At 38.7% G+C, this 11,822-nt stretch overlaps 1 pseudogene; it reads right to left on the bottom strand.

Annotated features, from left to right (window-relative positions):
* Nucleotides 1-7,546: 7,546 nt before the first annotated feature.
* On the bottom strand, nucleotides 7,547-8,992 carry LOC103148977 (E3 ubiquitin-protein ligase TRIM39-like; annotated as a pseudogene).
* Between the last annotated feature and the right edge of the window lie 2,830 nt (nucleotides 8,993-11,822).

Genomic DNA, 11,822 nt, shown 5'->3' on the forward strand with positions numbered 1-11,822 from the left:
GTCCATTTCACCACTGCACAGGTACAGACATATTGTGGTGTTTCACATCTGTTAGTATTAAAGCAAACTACATCAACAGATATATATGTCCTCCCTCTGTAATTGATGATAAATAGTTTTTTCTATCGGCGAAGGTAATACTCGTGGACCACTTATGAATCACTGTTGCAGTGTTTCGATCTGTTGTGCTGAACACACCCGTCTTAAAACAGAGACGTTTACCTGTTTCGTTCTACCCAACAGTGGAAATTAATAGCAGCAAGAGAGCTATAGAGGAGTGTCTGTGCAAGCCCTAAATCTTATGACTGAGAATAATAATAACAGTGCAAGTCCTTTGTCAGAAGCAATTATTCAAGGGCTACAACTTCAATGCATGCAGTCAATAAAAGGCTCCAACACTTGAACAAATTGAGTAGAAGGCCAGGATTGCATTTGTATGGGTGTAGTGCACAGCTGTCTGCTTGCTGTTTAGCACAACTGGTAGTTGTGATGGTGAACAAAAGAAAAGGTGAAGGAATGGTAAGCTGCATAGCCATGCCCTTCCCTGGGGAAACCATCTTTCCTCCAGCACTCCAGCCTTTGACCTGTGAAGTCTAATTAGACAGCTTCTATACTTTTATATGGAAAAGCAAGAGAAATGCAGACCCAAGAATATGCAGATAAGGAATGCACCACAGGCAGCTTTAGTCCCTCTGTAGTCCAAGTCAAGGTCTTCCATGCAGCTGCAATTTATAAACCCTCGTAGTCAGCAAATACCCAGTGCACAGTGAGTGTTTAAGTTGTAATTGTAGAGGAATGCAATTTGTTGAAACGCTTTCTCCATCTTAAAACCCATTTTAAGTGGAGAAACCATTTTCCAAGCAATCTCATTTAGAAAGATTTCAGATAGTTTATTTGCAAAATGATTCTTGTTAGTATCCTGAATGTGTTCTGCTAAAGTGTGAATACTTGAAACACTATAAAAAAATAAAAAATAAAAAACAGAATAAATGATAAGTGACAAGTATTTGCACATTTAGTCCACATACAAACCAGGGTATTTGGTGAGAAAATTAGATATTTAATGAAAGCTTCTCAAAATGGAGATTTTAAAAAACTGCTTGTAGTGTATACTTATGAACTAGATATTTAAATAAGCTCATATGCCCCTTTTAATTAGAAACAATGACAAAAAGGCTCACCACCACATTAATGGAACTATTTTTATTTTCACATCTGCCTCAATTTATCCTTATTAATGACTGATAAAAAAGGGTAAAAAGTGTCAGAGAAAACAAACCTTTGGAAAATCTTTATATTGACAAAGATGACTGTAAGTGGCACCTCTGAAAGAGCTGACTCCTATTGAGGACACCTGAATCTTTGACTGCTCCTGCTTAGCTCTGTTGTGAATTAATAATAATAATAATAATAATGATAATGATAATGATAATGATAATAATAATAATAATAATAATAATAATAATGCATTGTATTTGTTAGTGCCTTTCAAGACACTCAAGGACACTTTACAAAAAAACATATAGAAAAATACACTAGAAATGAAAACAGTTGTTGAGGACCAAGAAAAAAACGAGGAAACGAGATAGAGAGATAGATAACTGCCTTTAGTAAGTGTTCTTTCAAATCATAGTGGAAATACTCAAGAACCGCCAGTGAAAATGTTTTCTCTACTCCACATCAAACAAGACATCTTGTTCGTTATCTCAGTTCACATAATAACCAAATTTCAAACAAATGACACACAACATACCAATCCCAGCGGCCCAAGTACACAGATTATCTTCCAGTTGTTGTGAATTATACATGTGCAGCTTCATGTGCCCTGACAACAGTATTTACATTGTCTTTATTGCTCTCTATCTCTACATAAATCACCATTGTATTCAGAATTAGTACAGTTGCAGCACTCCTCATTCCTTTTAACTTAAAGTTTCAATGTGTTTTCAGTGTACTGCTGCTTGTACCTTGGGGTCTGTATTAAACCAGCAGTGCTTCAATTTGCTTAATGTTTCTCAAAAATACTTAAAATTGCAATTTTTCCATTAGGTTGTCATTTCTTCTCTTTTAGCGTTGCTCATTTTATGTGCAGTTTCCCACCAAATACACTTAATCCTTTGTGAAAATAACCACATAAATCCACACCCAAGATGTATTAAGCAGTGTTGCAAAGTTGCATGCTGCTTTTATTAATAACTGCTCTTTTAGTTGCCAGCAATTATGACAACATTTCCCACTGACATATTTTATTCGGTTCTCGAATCATATTCATGACAATCAAGTGGAATCATGCTAAATGTTAGTGACGTTCATGTAACCCCTTTGTATTGTCTACATTTAATTAAAGGGATTATTTACAAAGAGTTCACATCTCCAGTAAATTCTAAAACTTTAGACACCAGTTTCTTTTTCACTTTATAAAAGAACATTTGTCTAAATTCCAAGGCGTTCAGGACCATGCATGAAGTTGATGAGTTTGCTCTCAAATTCTATATACCGAATTATACACGAATATATCGTGATCTAAAATATTATCAGAAACAGAACATATATTCCGTTAATAAGTTCCTGACCAAATTTTTGTTTACGTCATAGGGTTAAGTTTGTTTCTGCTTCATTCTGTCGCAATATTTTAACATGCTTTCTCTGGCAGCTCTTCAGCTTTGCTCTTGTATTTATTCCCCCAACTATGGTACCAGCTGGAATGCCAACTATAAATTGGTGAACACAGTCGGTCGGTAACAACAGTTTGTGTCTCTCAGAGCTGACAGAAATGCTTGCAAGCCTTGACAAGCAGCACTAGGGGGACAAAGTCATTTATTTTTCCTTCAGTGGTTGTAAACACAACACGTAGTCGCCTTAATAAGTGAACTCCACAACTCAACTGCTGTTGAAAGCATTGCTAGGGGTATGTTAGTTATCTTGTTTCCAAGAGAAGCCGAAGCTCTGCTATCTGAGTGGAGTGTAGCAAGTGGTGGTGTTCTCTCAAAGGGCTATAAAAATCATTCTTCTGTGATGTCTCATACATCATTTTATCATGAAGTTGGCATTCAATGCTTTGCAGTGTTTTAAACAGATGAGACAGTTTTTGTCAAATTTTAAGGTCCGATTTAAAAACTGAACACATCACACCTGGTTTGGCCTCTCTCCACTGGTGGCCTGTGCATTGTCAGGTTTATTTTAAATTTACTATTTTAATTTGTAAACGTCGCATGATTTTGCCCCACAGTACCACTGTAACTTTCTGTAATCCTGCTTACCTTCTCAGTCCCTCAGGTAGGTGAAACAGCAGCTCCTATAGGTACGAAGGTCTCAATGAAGATAACTTACATCTGTATCTTAGAGACGCTTCCATGCTCCTATTTTTTAAGACTTATCTTAACCCCATTATTATTATTATTATTATTGGCTTCCAACATCAAAGAGATTTAGTTTGACCTTGCTTGTTTTAATAGACTACATTGTGTTTAATCTTTTGTTATCCTTATGTCCTATTCTGCTTTCTTCATTTAATGTTTGTTTAGTGCAGTGGTTCCCAAACTTTTTCTTCTGCGCCCCCCAGTGGTTTCCAAACATTTTCTGCGCCCCCCCCTATGGATTACAAATGGCTGTCTGGTTGAAACGACGCGTGTGACGGGAGGGGGGGCATCAACTTTTTTTGGGGAAAAATGAATGTACGTAGCTGAAAATAGACACCAACATCGGTAGCCTACAAGCTACTTGTTAAGCTTAAGGTTCTGTATTGATATTAGCTAGTCATCTTTTAGCTAACATTACCTGCATCCAACAGCTTTACTCAACTCAGTCGGTTAGTTTGGAGGGAAAAACTGTGAAAAGTTCTTTGCGTTTTGCTGCTTTGCTGCCGTGATTCTAACACAAACCTACGTAGATCCGCACAGCAGCAGCAGGTCTCCTTCACAGGTGTAAACCCAGCGCGAGCGTCATAGCGCTCATGTTGCGTTTAAAGGCGGCTCGGAAAAACAGGTTACAACACGTTAACAACAGATTAAACAGTTTTAACTGCTGATAAAAGTGACAGAGGACACAAATATGGGAAGTGTGGAAGCCTCTACTGTATCAAATTNCTGAGTGGAGTGTAGCAAGTGGTATTGTTCTCTCAAAGGGCTATAAAAATCATTCTTCTGTGATGTCTCATACATCATTTTATCATGAAGTTGGCTTTCAATGCTTTGCAGTGTTTTAAAGAGATGCGATAGTTTTTGTCAAATTTTGAGGTCCGATTTAAAAACTGAACACATCACACTTTTTTGGGGGCAAAATGAATGTACGTAGCTGAAAATAGACACCAACATCGGTAGCCTACAAGGTGCTTGTTAAGCTTAAGGTTCTGTATTGATATTAGCTAGTCATCTTTTAGCTAACATTACCTGCATCCAACAGCTTTACTCAACTCAGTCGGTTAGTTTGGAGGGAAAAACTGTGAAAAGTTCTTTGCGTTTTGCTGGTTTGCTGCTGTGATTCTAACACACCTGCATAGCTCCGCACAGCAGCAGCAGGTCTTCCTTCACAGGTGTAAACCCAGCGCGAGCATTGTAGCGCTCATGTTGCGTTTAAAGGCGGCTCAGAAAAACAGGTTACAACATGTTAACAACGGATTAAACAGTTTTAACTGCTGATAAAAGTGACAGAGGACACAAATATGGGAAGTGTGGAAGCCTCTACTGTATCAAATTGACATAGGAATAACAGAGAGTTGGCCATTCTAAGGTAAAAACCCAGCGCATACAGTGTTCATGTTTTGTTTTTGTTTTTTTCAACCAGACGGCTTCCCGCGCCCCCCCTGCAATGACACGGCGCCCCCCTAGGGGGCTCGCCCCACAGTTTGGGAACCTCTGGTTTAGTGTCAGTAGAACATAACTGATATCAAATCTGGGTATTTGATCATGATCTATTTTACCTGGACTATTCGTGAAATTAAAATGAAAAAAGTTTGAGAAAGCTAGAGACCAGTGGCACCCACCGAGGTGATTATAAGGATCATGATGAAAAACAGATGAGGAAGAAAAGCAGGCCATGCGGGTATCTCTGGCAATAAATGTGAGGCAATAATGGCATGGCATTGATTGACATTTTACTGTTGCTGTTTAATGATAATAATATGCTTTCAAGTTTGGCATGGAAATGACTTCATGATCATATAATGACAGCTCTATAGCTGTCAGGGTTCTGTGTGGTGGATAACATCTTTATTGTTTTCCATCATTGTGTGCTGACAGGGCTTTGACTTAAAATTAAAAAAAAAAGTTTCCTTCTGGGTGTGTTTGATGTATGATTAATGGTCATGGTTGTTCAAACTTGTGGCTGCGTTTTGTTTCCTCTAGTGCCTTAATTGTTTCTGATACCACACATATTCAACATACCTCCTTTTTATCGCAACAACATTTCAACTATTTTTTATTCAAACATGCACAGAAGGTAAAACAGCTAACAGCTAAAAAAGCTTTGGGAGATGATATGTTTCAACATATGTTGTGTATTGTAAGGCCAGCCATCTAATTTAGTTGACTGCTGTCCATTCATATGCAAAAAAACAAAAACAAAAACAAAAAAGACACTCAGTTCAGTTCAAATCTAGACAAACCTGATATGTGCATATTGCCTCTGATGACAAACAGAAACTGTTTGTTCTTTTTTTATTGTGTGGTTGTTATTGAAACTGCCAGCCAAGGTACGAATGCATATTCATGACTGCGATGTGTACAGGCCATTAGTGATGTGTGTGAGAGGACTCCGAGTTCCAAACAAGTGATACCATTAACCAGAGCATGAATGTCCCTAAGAAAACAGACTCTCATATGGTTCTGAAAAAGAATTGAATGAGAAAGAATCGGGGCATTTCCCATTAAAGCAGTAATTCATTTAAAAATGCATGGGTTTTTATACTTTTTAACAAAAGAAGGAAAACTGTCTTTGCATTCTACAGCCGGTGTGAAGTTTTGTAAAAGCAAATGAGCACTTTTCATCTCAAAATATATTTTTATTTCTAACTTTTCTTAAAGCTTCCCTTTTATATTTATGTTTGGTCCCACATACATAATACAATACATCCAATACATACATACATTCAATACATACTATCCAACTGTAAGATACATATATTTCTGTTAAATGAATATAGTCCCCAAAAGTTTCTTTCTTTTTATTTTTTTTAAAGAGGCCTAGACCTTCATTATTGTAGATATAAGTATTTCTCTTCACTCTGATCATTTTTCCACATTCCCACAAAACCGTAGTGAATAAATTTTTTTTTGTTTTTAAAAGAAGTGTACTCTGGATGCCATAGTAATAAGTAAATCATAAGTAATAATAACAAGTACTCCTTTTGAGATAAAAGATCTCTTACTCTTCTCAGTCAGGCTTTTAACAACATTGGGTCTTCATTGGCAAGGCTTTGTTGACATCAGACTTAATTGCATTGCATCACCTCCTGTCTTGTTTTACAAGATCTCAGTTCTGTGCTTCATATAGTTGATTGTAACAACCTGACAGCTAAGGAAAGTTTGGAGAGTTTTCAGCACTGTTGTTTAGGTTTTATTTAGCAGACTGGGTCTGCTTTGTGTCTTCTGGTGTAAATCAAGGCAAACAAAGACTCTATTTGAGATCTCTCAAGGCTCTCTGATTGGAACAATTTAATTTAACATCCATATGATCCCATTACCTCACATTATATTGCACTAAAATATCAACTTTATATTTCTGTGTCAGCATCACTTGGACAGTGCACTACAGTCTGAGTGATTGTGTCTAAATGACTGTATGACTGAACATTTCCTCTATCCCAATGCAGAAAAATAGAAGTCATTGTTTTTGGTTCCCAGGACCAAAAATTTCAAGATTAGAAATTAAAAACGGAACTACACTCAATAGGGTGAAGACTAAAGTGCATGCAAAAATCCAAGCTGCTATTATGGACTTAGATCTAAACTAAATGTCTGGCACCTGCTGCTCACCCAAAATGCAGATGTCAGGATCTTGACTAACATCAAGGAAATTCATTGCATTAACAGTCTCTAAATCACTGCCCTGGCTTTCTATTTTGCAAAGAACATAATTTAGGACCTTAATGGTTTATAAATGCAGTGAAAGGTCTTTGGGCCTTTATAGTTGTGGATCAGGTATCAACCACATAGGACCTTTGGGTCTTTAGAAACATTTCCAATATGCCAAATGAAGGTTGACTTTAATAAATTTTCTCACTTCATAAATGTAATTTTTTGACAACTGTTTTTTTTTTTTATTTACTTACGTTATCTTTTTCTCAAGTGAAAATTTGATAGGTTATTTGAATTATTTAATGGCCAAAAACTTGTGTACAGTACTCTATATTGTCTAAAACGTTTGAGGGACAGGAGATATGAATAGGGGTGTTGAGTTTCTACCATCATGATTAGGACCAGGACTGAAGAATCGATAAATTTTCTCAAAGAGCAGGGCACAGTGAAAAGTGTGAAGACATTTTGAAGTATTTACATCATAAAATGAGTTTTATGATGTAAATACTAAAATGAATAAAATCAGTTTTGCCTCAATTCACAAACACCCCCACTTTTGTAGGTGGTGGAAAACACAAAATTCCATTGCAAGTGTCATCAAAAGCCATGAACTTATTTCTTCTGAGCCCTACGGTCCAGTAGCCATTTTCAGGGCTCAGTTGGATTGGTCCGTCCCTGTCCACTGACTCTCTGGCAACACCTAGAGTCCAGTTATTTTTTCCTTGAACTCCAGCCTCGAAGTAAAATCTACCTGAAGAGAATCCCTGCTTTCCGAAAACATTGTGGTAAAGTGTGAATCTTTTGGGATCTTTTTTTAGATTTCTTTTTTGCCTGACAGCAGTGAACACGTTTTTCATCATCAGACAGAATCAGTGCAGGATGTGCTGTGGCAGGATCAAGGGTCACATCCACTGCATATTGCTGGACTCTTCTGAGTTCAGCCTCATTGTAGAATTTCTTTGTCGTCACCTCCATCTGGCTCATAAAATTCACTACAGTCTCATCGTATGAAGGTGGATGGATGCTGATCTCTGTCCACTTCTTGGTGGGTAGAGCAGCTTTTAGGGAATCTGGAGGAGACTGAGGTGGTCTTCAGACTGTGAGAGTTTCTTCACCTCAAAGCTCTTCTTCATCAACTCGGAGATTTCCTGTTCCAGGTCTTTGACGAAGACTTCAGCCTGTTTCTCTGTAGTTTTCTGTTTCTCTTCTATCTCGTTTATTAGCTCCTCTAAGGCTTTCTCAACAGACTCCTTCAGAGCAGTGAAGACCTGAACACCTTCTGCTTTCTCTCCATCTGCAGCATCTTTGCAAATGTTTAACACCTCTTTGATCTCTTGAACTTTCAGTCTATTAGTCTGGATTTTCTTCTTAAGTTCAGCTTCAATCTTTTTCAGCTCTACCCTAACTGCTTCATATTGGTGGCTAAGAGGAACAAACCGGTGACTCTCGTGGACTAAAACCGAGCAGAGGGAGCAGATACATGTCTGGTCAGTCTTGCAGAACAGTTCCAGAGGTTTACCATGCTTCTTACACAACATTTCTTCTAGGTTTTTCATAGGCTCCATCAGCTGATGTTTCTTCAGCCTTGACTCTGAAAGGTGAGGCTTTAGGTGAGTCTCACAGTAGGAGAGCAGACACACCAGGCAGGATTTCAGGGCTTTCAGTTTGGTTCCAGAGCACAGGTCACAGGAAATTTCTCCTGGTTTGGCAACTTGTTGCTCTGAGCTGCTGCCACTCGCTTTCTGCTGGGCTTTAATTTTGAACTGAGCAACCATCTCGCAAATGAAGGTGTTGATTTCTAGCTCAGGTCTTGCACCAAAGTCCCTCTTACACAGTGGACACAGTGATTTACATCCCAATGTATTGCAGTTCTTGCAGAAGTTGTGTCCACATGGTGTGGTGAGTGGATCTTTGAACAGATCCAAACAGATGGAGCACAGAAACTGCTCTTCAGAGAGGAGACAGCTTGCAGCCGACATGCTTGCTGTCTGAGTGATTAAGAAAAAAATGCTGATATTAATGAATTAGATGATACGCAAAAATATACATTACAACTATGTATACACCACACTTAGTTAAAAAAATAAGATTTTTGGAGTTGACACTGCAGTCAGTAAACTAATTTCAAGTTTTGAAGCTGAGCAAAATGTTTTATGCAAGGCTGCAAAACACTGAGTTCCTTAAAACTGGTTATGGATTCTCTCTGCTTTATGGTATTTTAAGTCTTTCATTCACTCCTTTACCTTGGGCATTATTAGAATATTATATTGTGTAAAACACATCAAGTAATTCTGGTGTTTCAAGCTCCATATTGTTATTATAAAAGTATTTTTTTCTGGTTTGCAGCTATTTAATTTCTTATTGTCAGTGGTGCAAAAAGTGGGTATGCAGTGTATGCAACGCATTGGGTCGCTCCACTGGAGGGGCGCAAAAACGATGTGGGGATTTTTTTTTTTGCCAGCATTTTATGTACTTATCAGCTGTTATTGATCAATAACAGAGGAACAGCACTGATTAGGCGCCCCTCCCCTCCTGCCAGCCGCTCTCCCCTCCCATACAGGTAGCTAGGCCTCACGTCCCTTCAAGAACGCCCTGAGACGCAATTTTTTTCTTTTAAATTTGTAAATAAATTTCTTATAAATTCAGCAACGAGGTCCTTCTCAAACTACAAGGTAATGGTGGGTAACTATGGCAACCAGTGACAGTTTAAAAGCCTGCCTACTCTTTCTGCAGTCCGGCGCAGAAATGTTGACATCAAACCTATCGTGAAATCTTTACTAACTTTTAGAGAAGTGATTTATCATAGAAGATGGATTAGGCAAAGGTGACAATGGAGCCCAACCAGCCTTGAGTGGAAGAAGTTGCATCCAACAAGATTGTTGAAAGGGAAGTACTGCCCCACTCATCTGAAAAGACAGCTCAAGCAACATGTACGTGCGAAGCCAAATTTAAGGAGCGCGAATTGGAATATATCAGAGTACAGAAACATTTGATGAAATGGCTTGATGAGGTGGTCAATCTGAATCATAAATTATTTGATAAGGTTAAACAGCAGAACAATCTGATAAGGGAAGTACTCACAGAGAGAAGGCAGCGCAAAAAGTCAATGGTTTCTGTTCAGGTTCAGACAGAGGCACAAGACAACTCAAAGGAGAAACTGGAAACCAGATGTCAATTAAAACCAGTTTACCAGACGACGTCGACACAAACTGAGCTCTGTTCATTGCTGAAAAACCAGCCCTCTGAGGAACAAGTGAATGGACATCAGGATCAGGAGACCAAGCTATCGGAAATCCTGAACAATGACAACATTTCTGGAGAAAGTGATGAACAGCAAGACGTTTCTGTACCAGAAACAGTTGGGGATGAGACAGCCGGCATTGAAAATTATGTAAATTTGATAGAAAAAATATCTCCAGACCCGAGCAAATCTCTGAAGATGAAATTAGAAGATGTTGCTTGAGCTTTCAATTAGAAAGCTACAATAAAGAACAGTTTTTTGGATTAAACGGTGAAGGAGTTATAGATGACGATCAGAAAGCCATCATGAAAACTGACATCGATAGAAGTGAAACGGCGATTGATGAACTAGAGCAGGCGACTGAAGATGAAATGGTCCCTGACATACAGCAAGATAGGGACCAGCAAGATGGCAAAATGACTAAATCTAAATCTGAACAGAGAAAGTCGGCAATGGAAGATGACCTGGAAACCGCTGTAAGACCAAGAGAGACGATCAAAACAAGGTTCATGAAGTTCCCACAGAAGGGGAGAGTGGCCCAAAGAAAGAACAAATACAATGCCCTCCACAGACAGAGATTACATCAAAAGAAGATATAATCCAAACATCTCAGGAACCAGAAACTCAAGCAGCTGAGGAGTCATCTGAGAAGAATGTCTGCAACCAAGAGAGATCCAGGAAAAAAAAAATCTCACTGTGGAGGCAATTCAAAAAAGCTTTAACTCCCAAACATCGGCACCAGTTCAAAGACAGACGTGAAGTCCCTCCAGCATAGAACCAATTTATGTATCCAGGATATTAGATTTGAAAGGGGGTGGGGCCACTTGTGGTTCTGTGACTTTATGGACTCACCAAAGTCTGTAGAACAAAACCTGATGGACACCGTTGGATCTTTTCTCAGACAGAAAGACAAAGCTGAATTTGCTGCTGCTGCTTCTTTCACAATTTTAAGTTTCATTTCTGGAGTCAGGTGTCAGAACTGTTGCTTTACAGAGTTCTCATGCAACGGCAGAGTTATGTGATGAGCAACAGCCACATAATAGTGAGAGGAGGAGCTGTGATGGTAACTTAGAACAGAGTGTTAATTAAAATAGAATTTTGACTGCCCTTTACACTGGAAAAAAAAACAAAAAAACTGCCATTATACTTTTGAGTAGCACTGAGGTACTGGGGTGGCAGTTGCCACCCCAAACGAGATCCTTGCCATCCCCGTTACCACCCCAGCTAGCGATAATGAATTCAATAAATAGTTATGTCAAATCGGACATTAAGCGCATGAAACTCTTTTTTTCCGACAACATTGAATGCAACACAATGTAACCTGACACCCCAACTGCTAAGTAGCGGGAAGTGCGAGAGCAGGGCAGAGCGCCAGCAGCATTGATGGATAAATATTACTGGACTGGGACATTACGGGATTTATCGTAAGTCACACATGCGCCATTGCTGTCCATTGAGTCAGGAATATCGGTGGTCAGGAAACTACTACAATCACGCAAAGAATCACAACAACGGACGCAATGTTTAGCAGTTAATTCAACCATGGATAATGGTAATAAGGGCTTCAG

Source organism: Poecilia formosa, unplaced genomic scaffold, assembly GCF_000485575.1.
Source record: "Poecilia formosa unplaced genomic scaffold, Poecilia_formosa-5.1.2 Scaffold215, whole genome shotgun sequence".
Lineage (NCBI taxonomy): Eukaryota > Metazoa > Chordata > Actinopteri > Cyprinodontiformes > Poeciliidae > Poecilia > Poecilia formosa.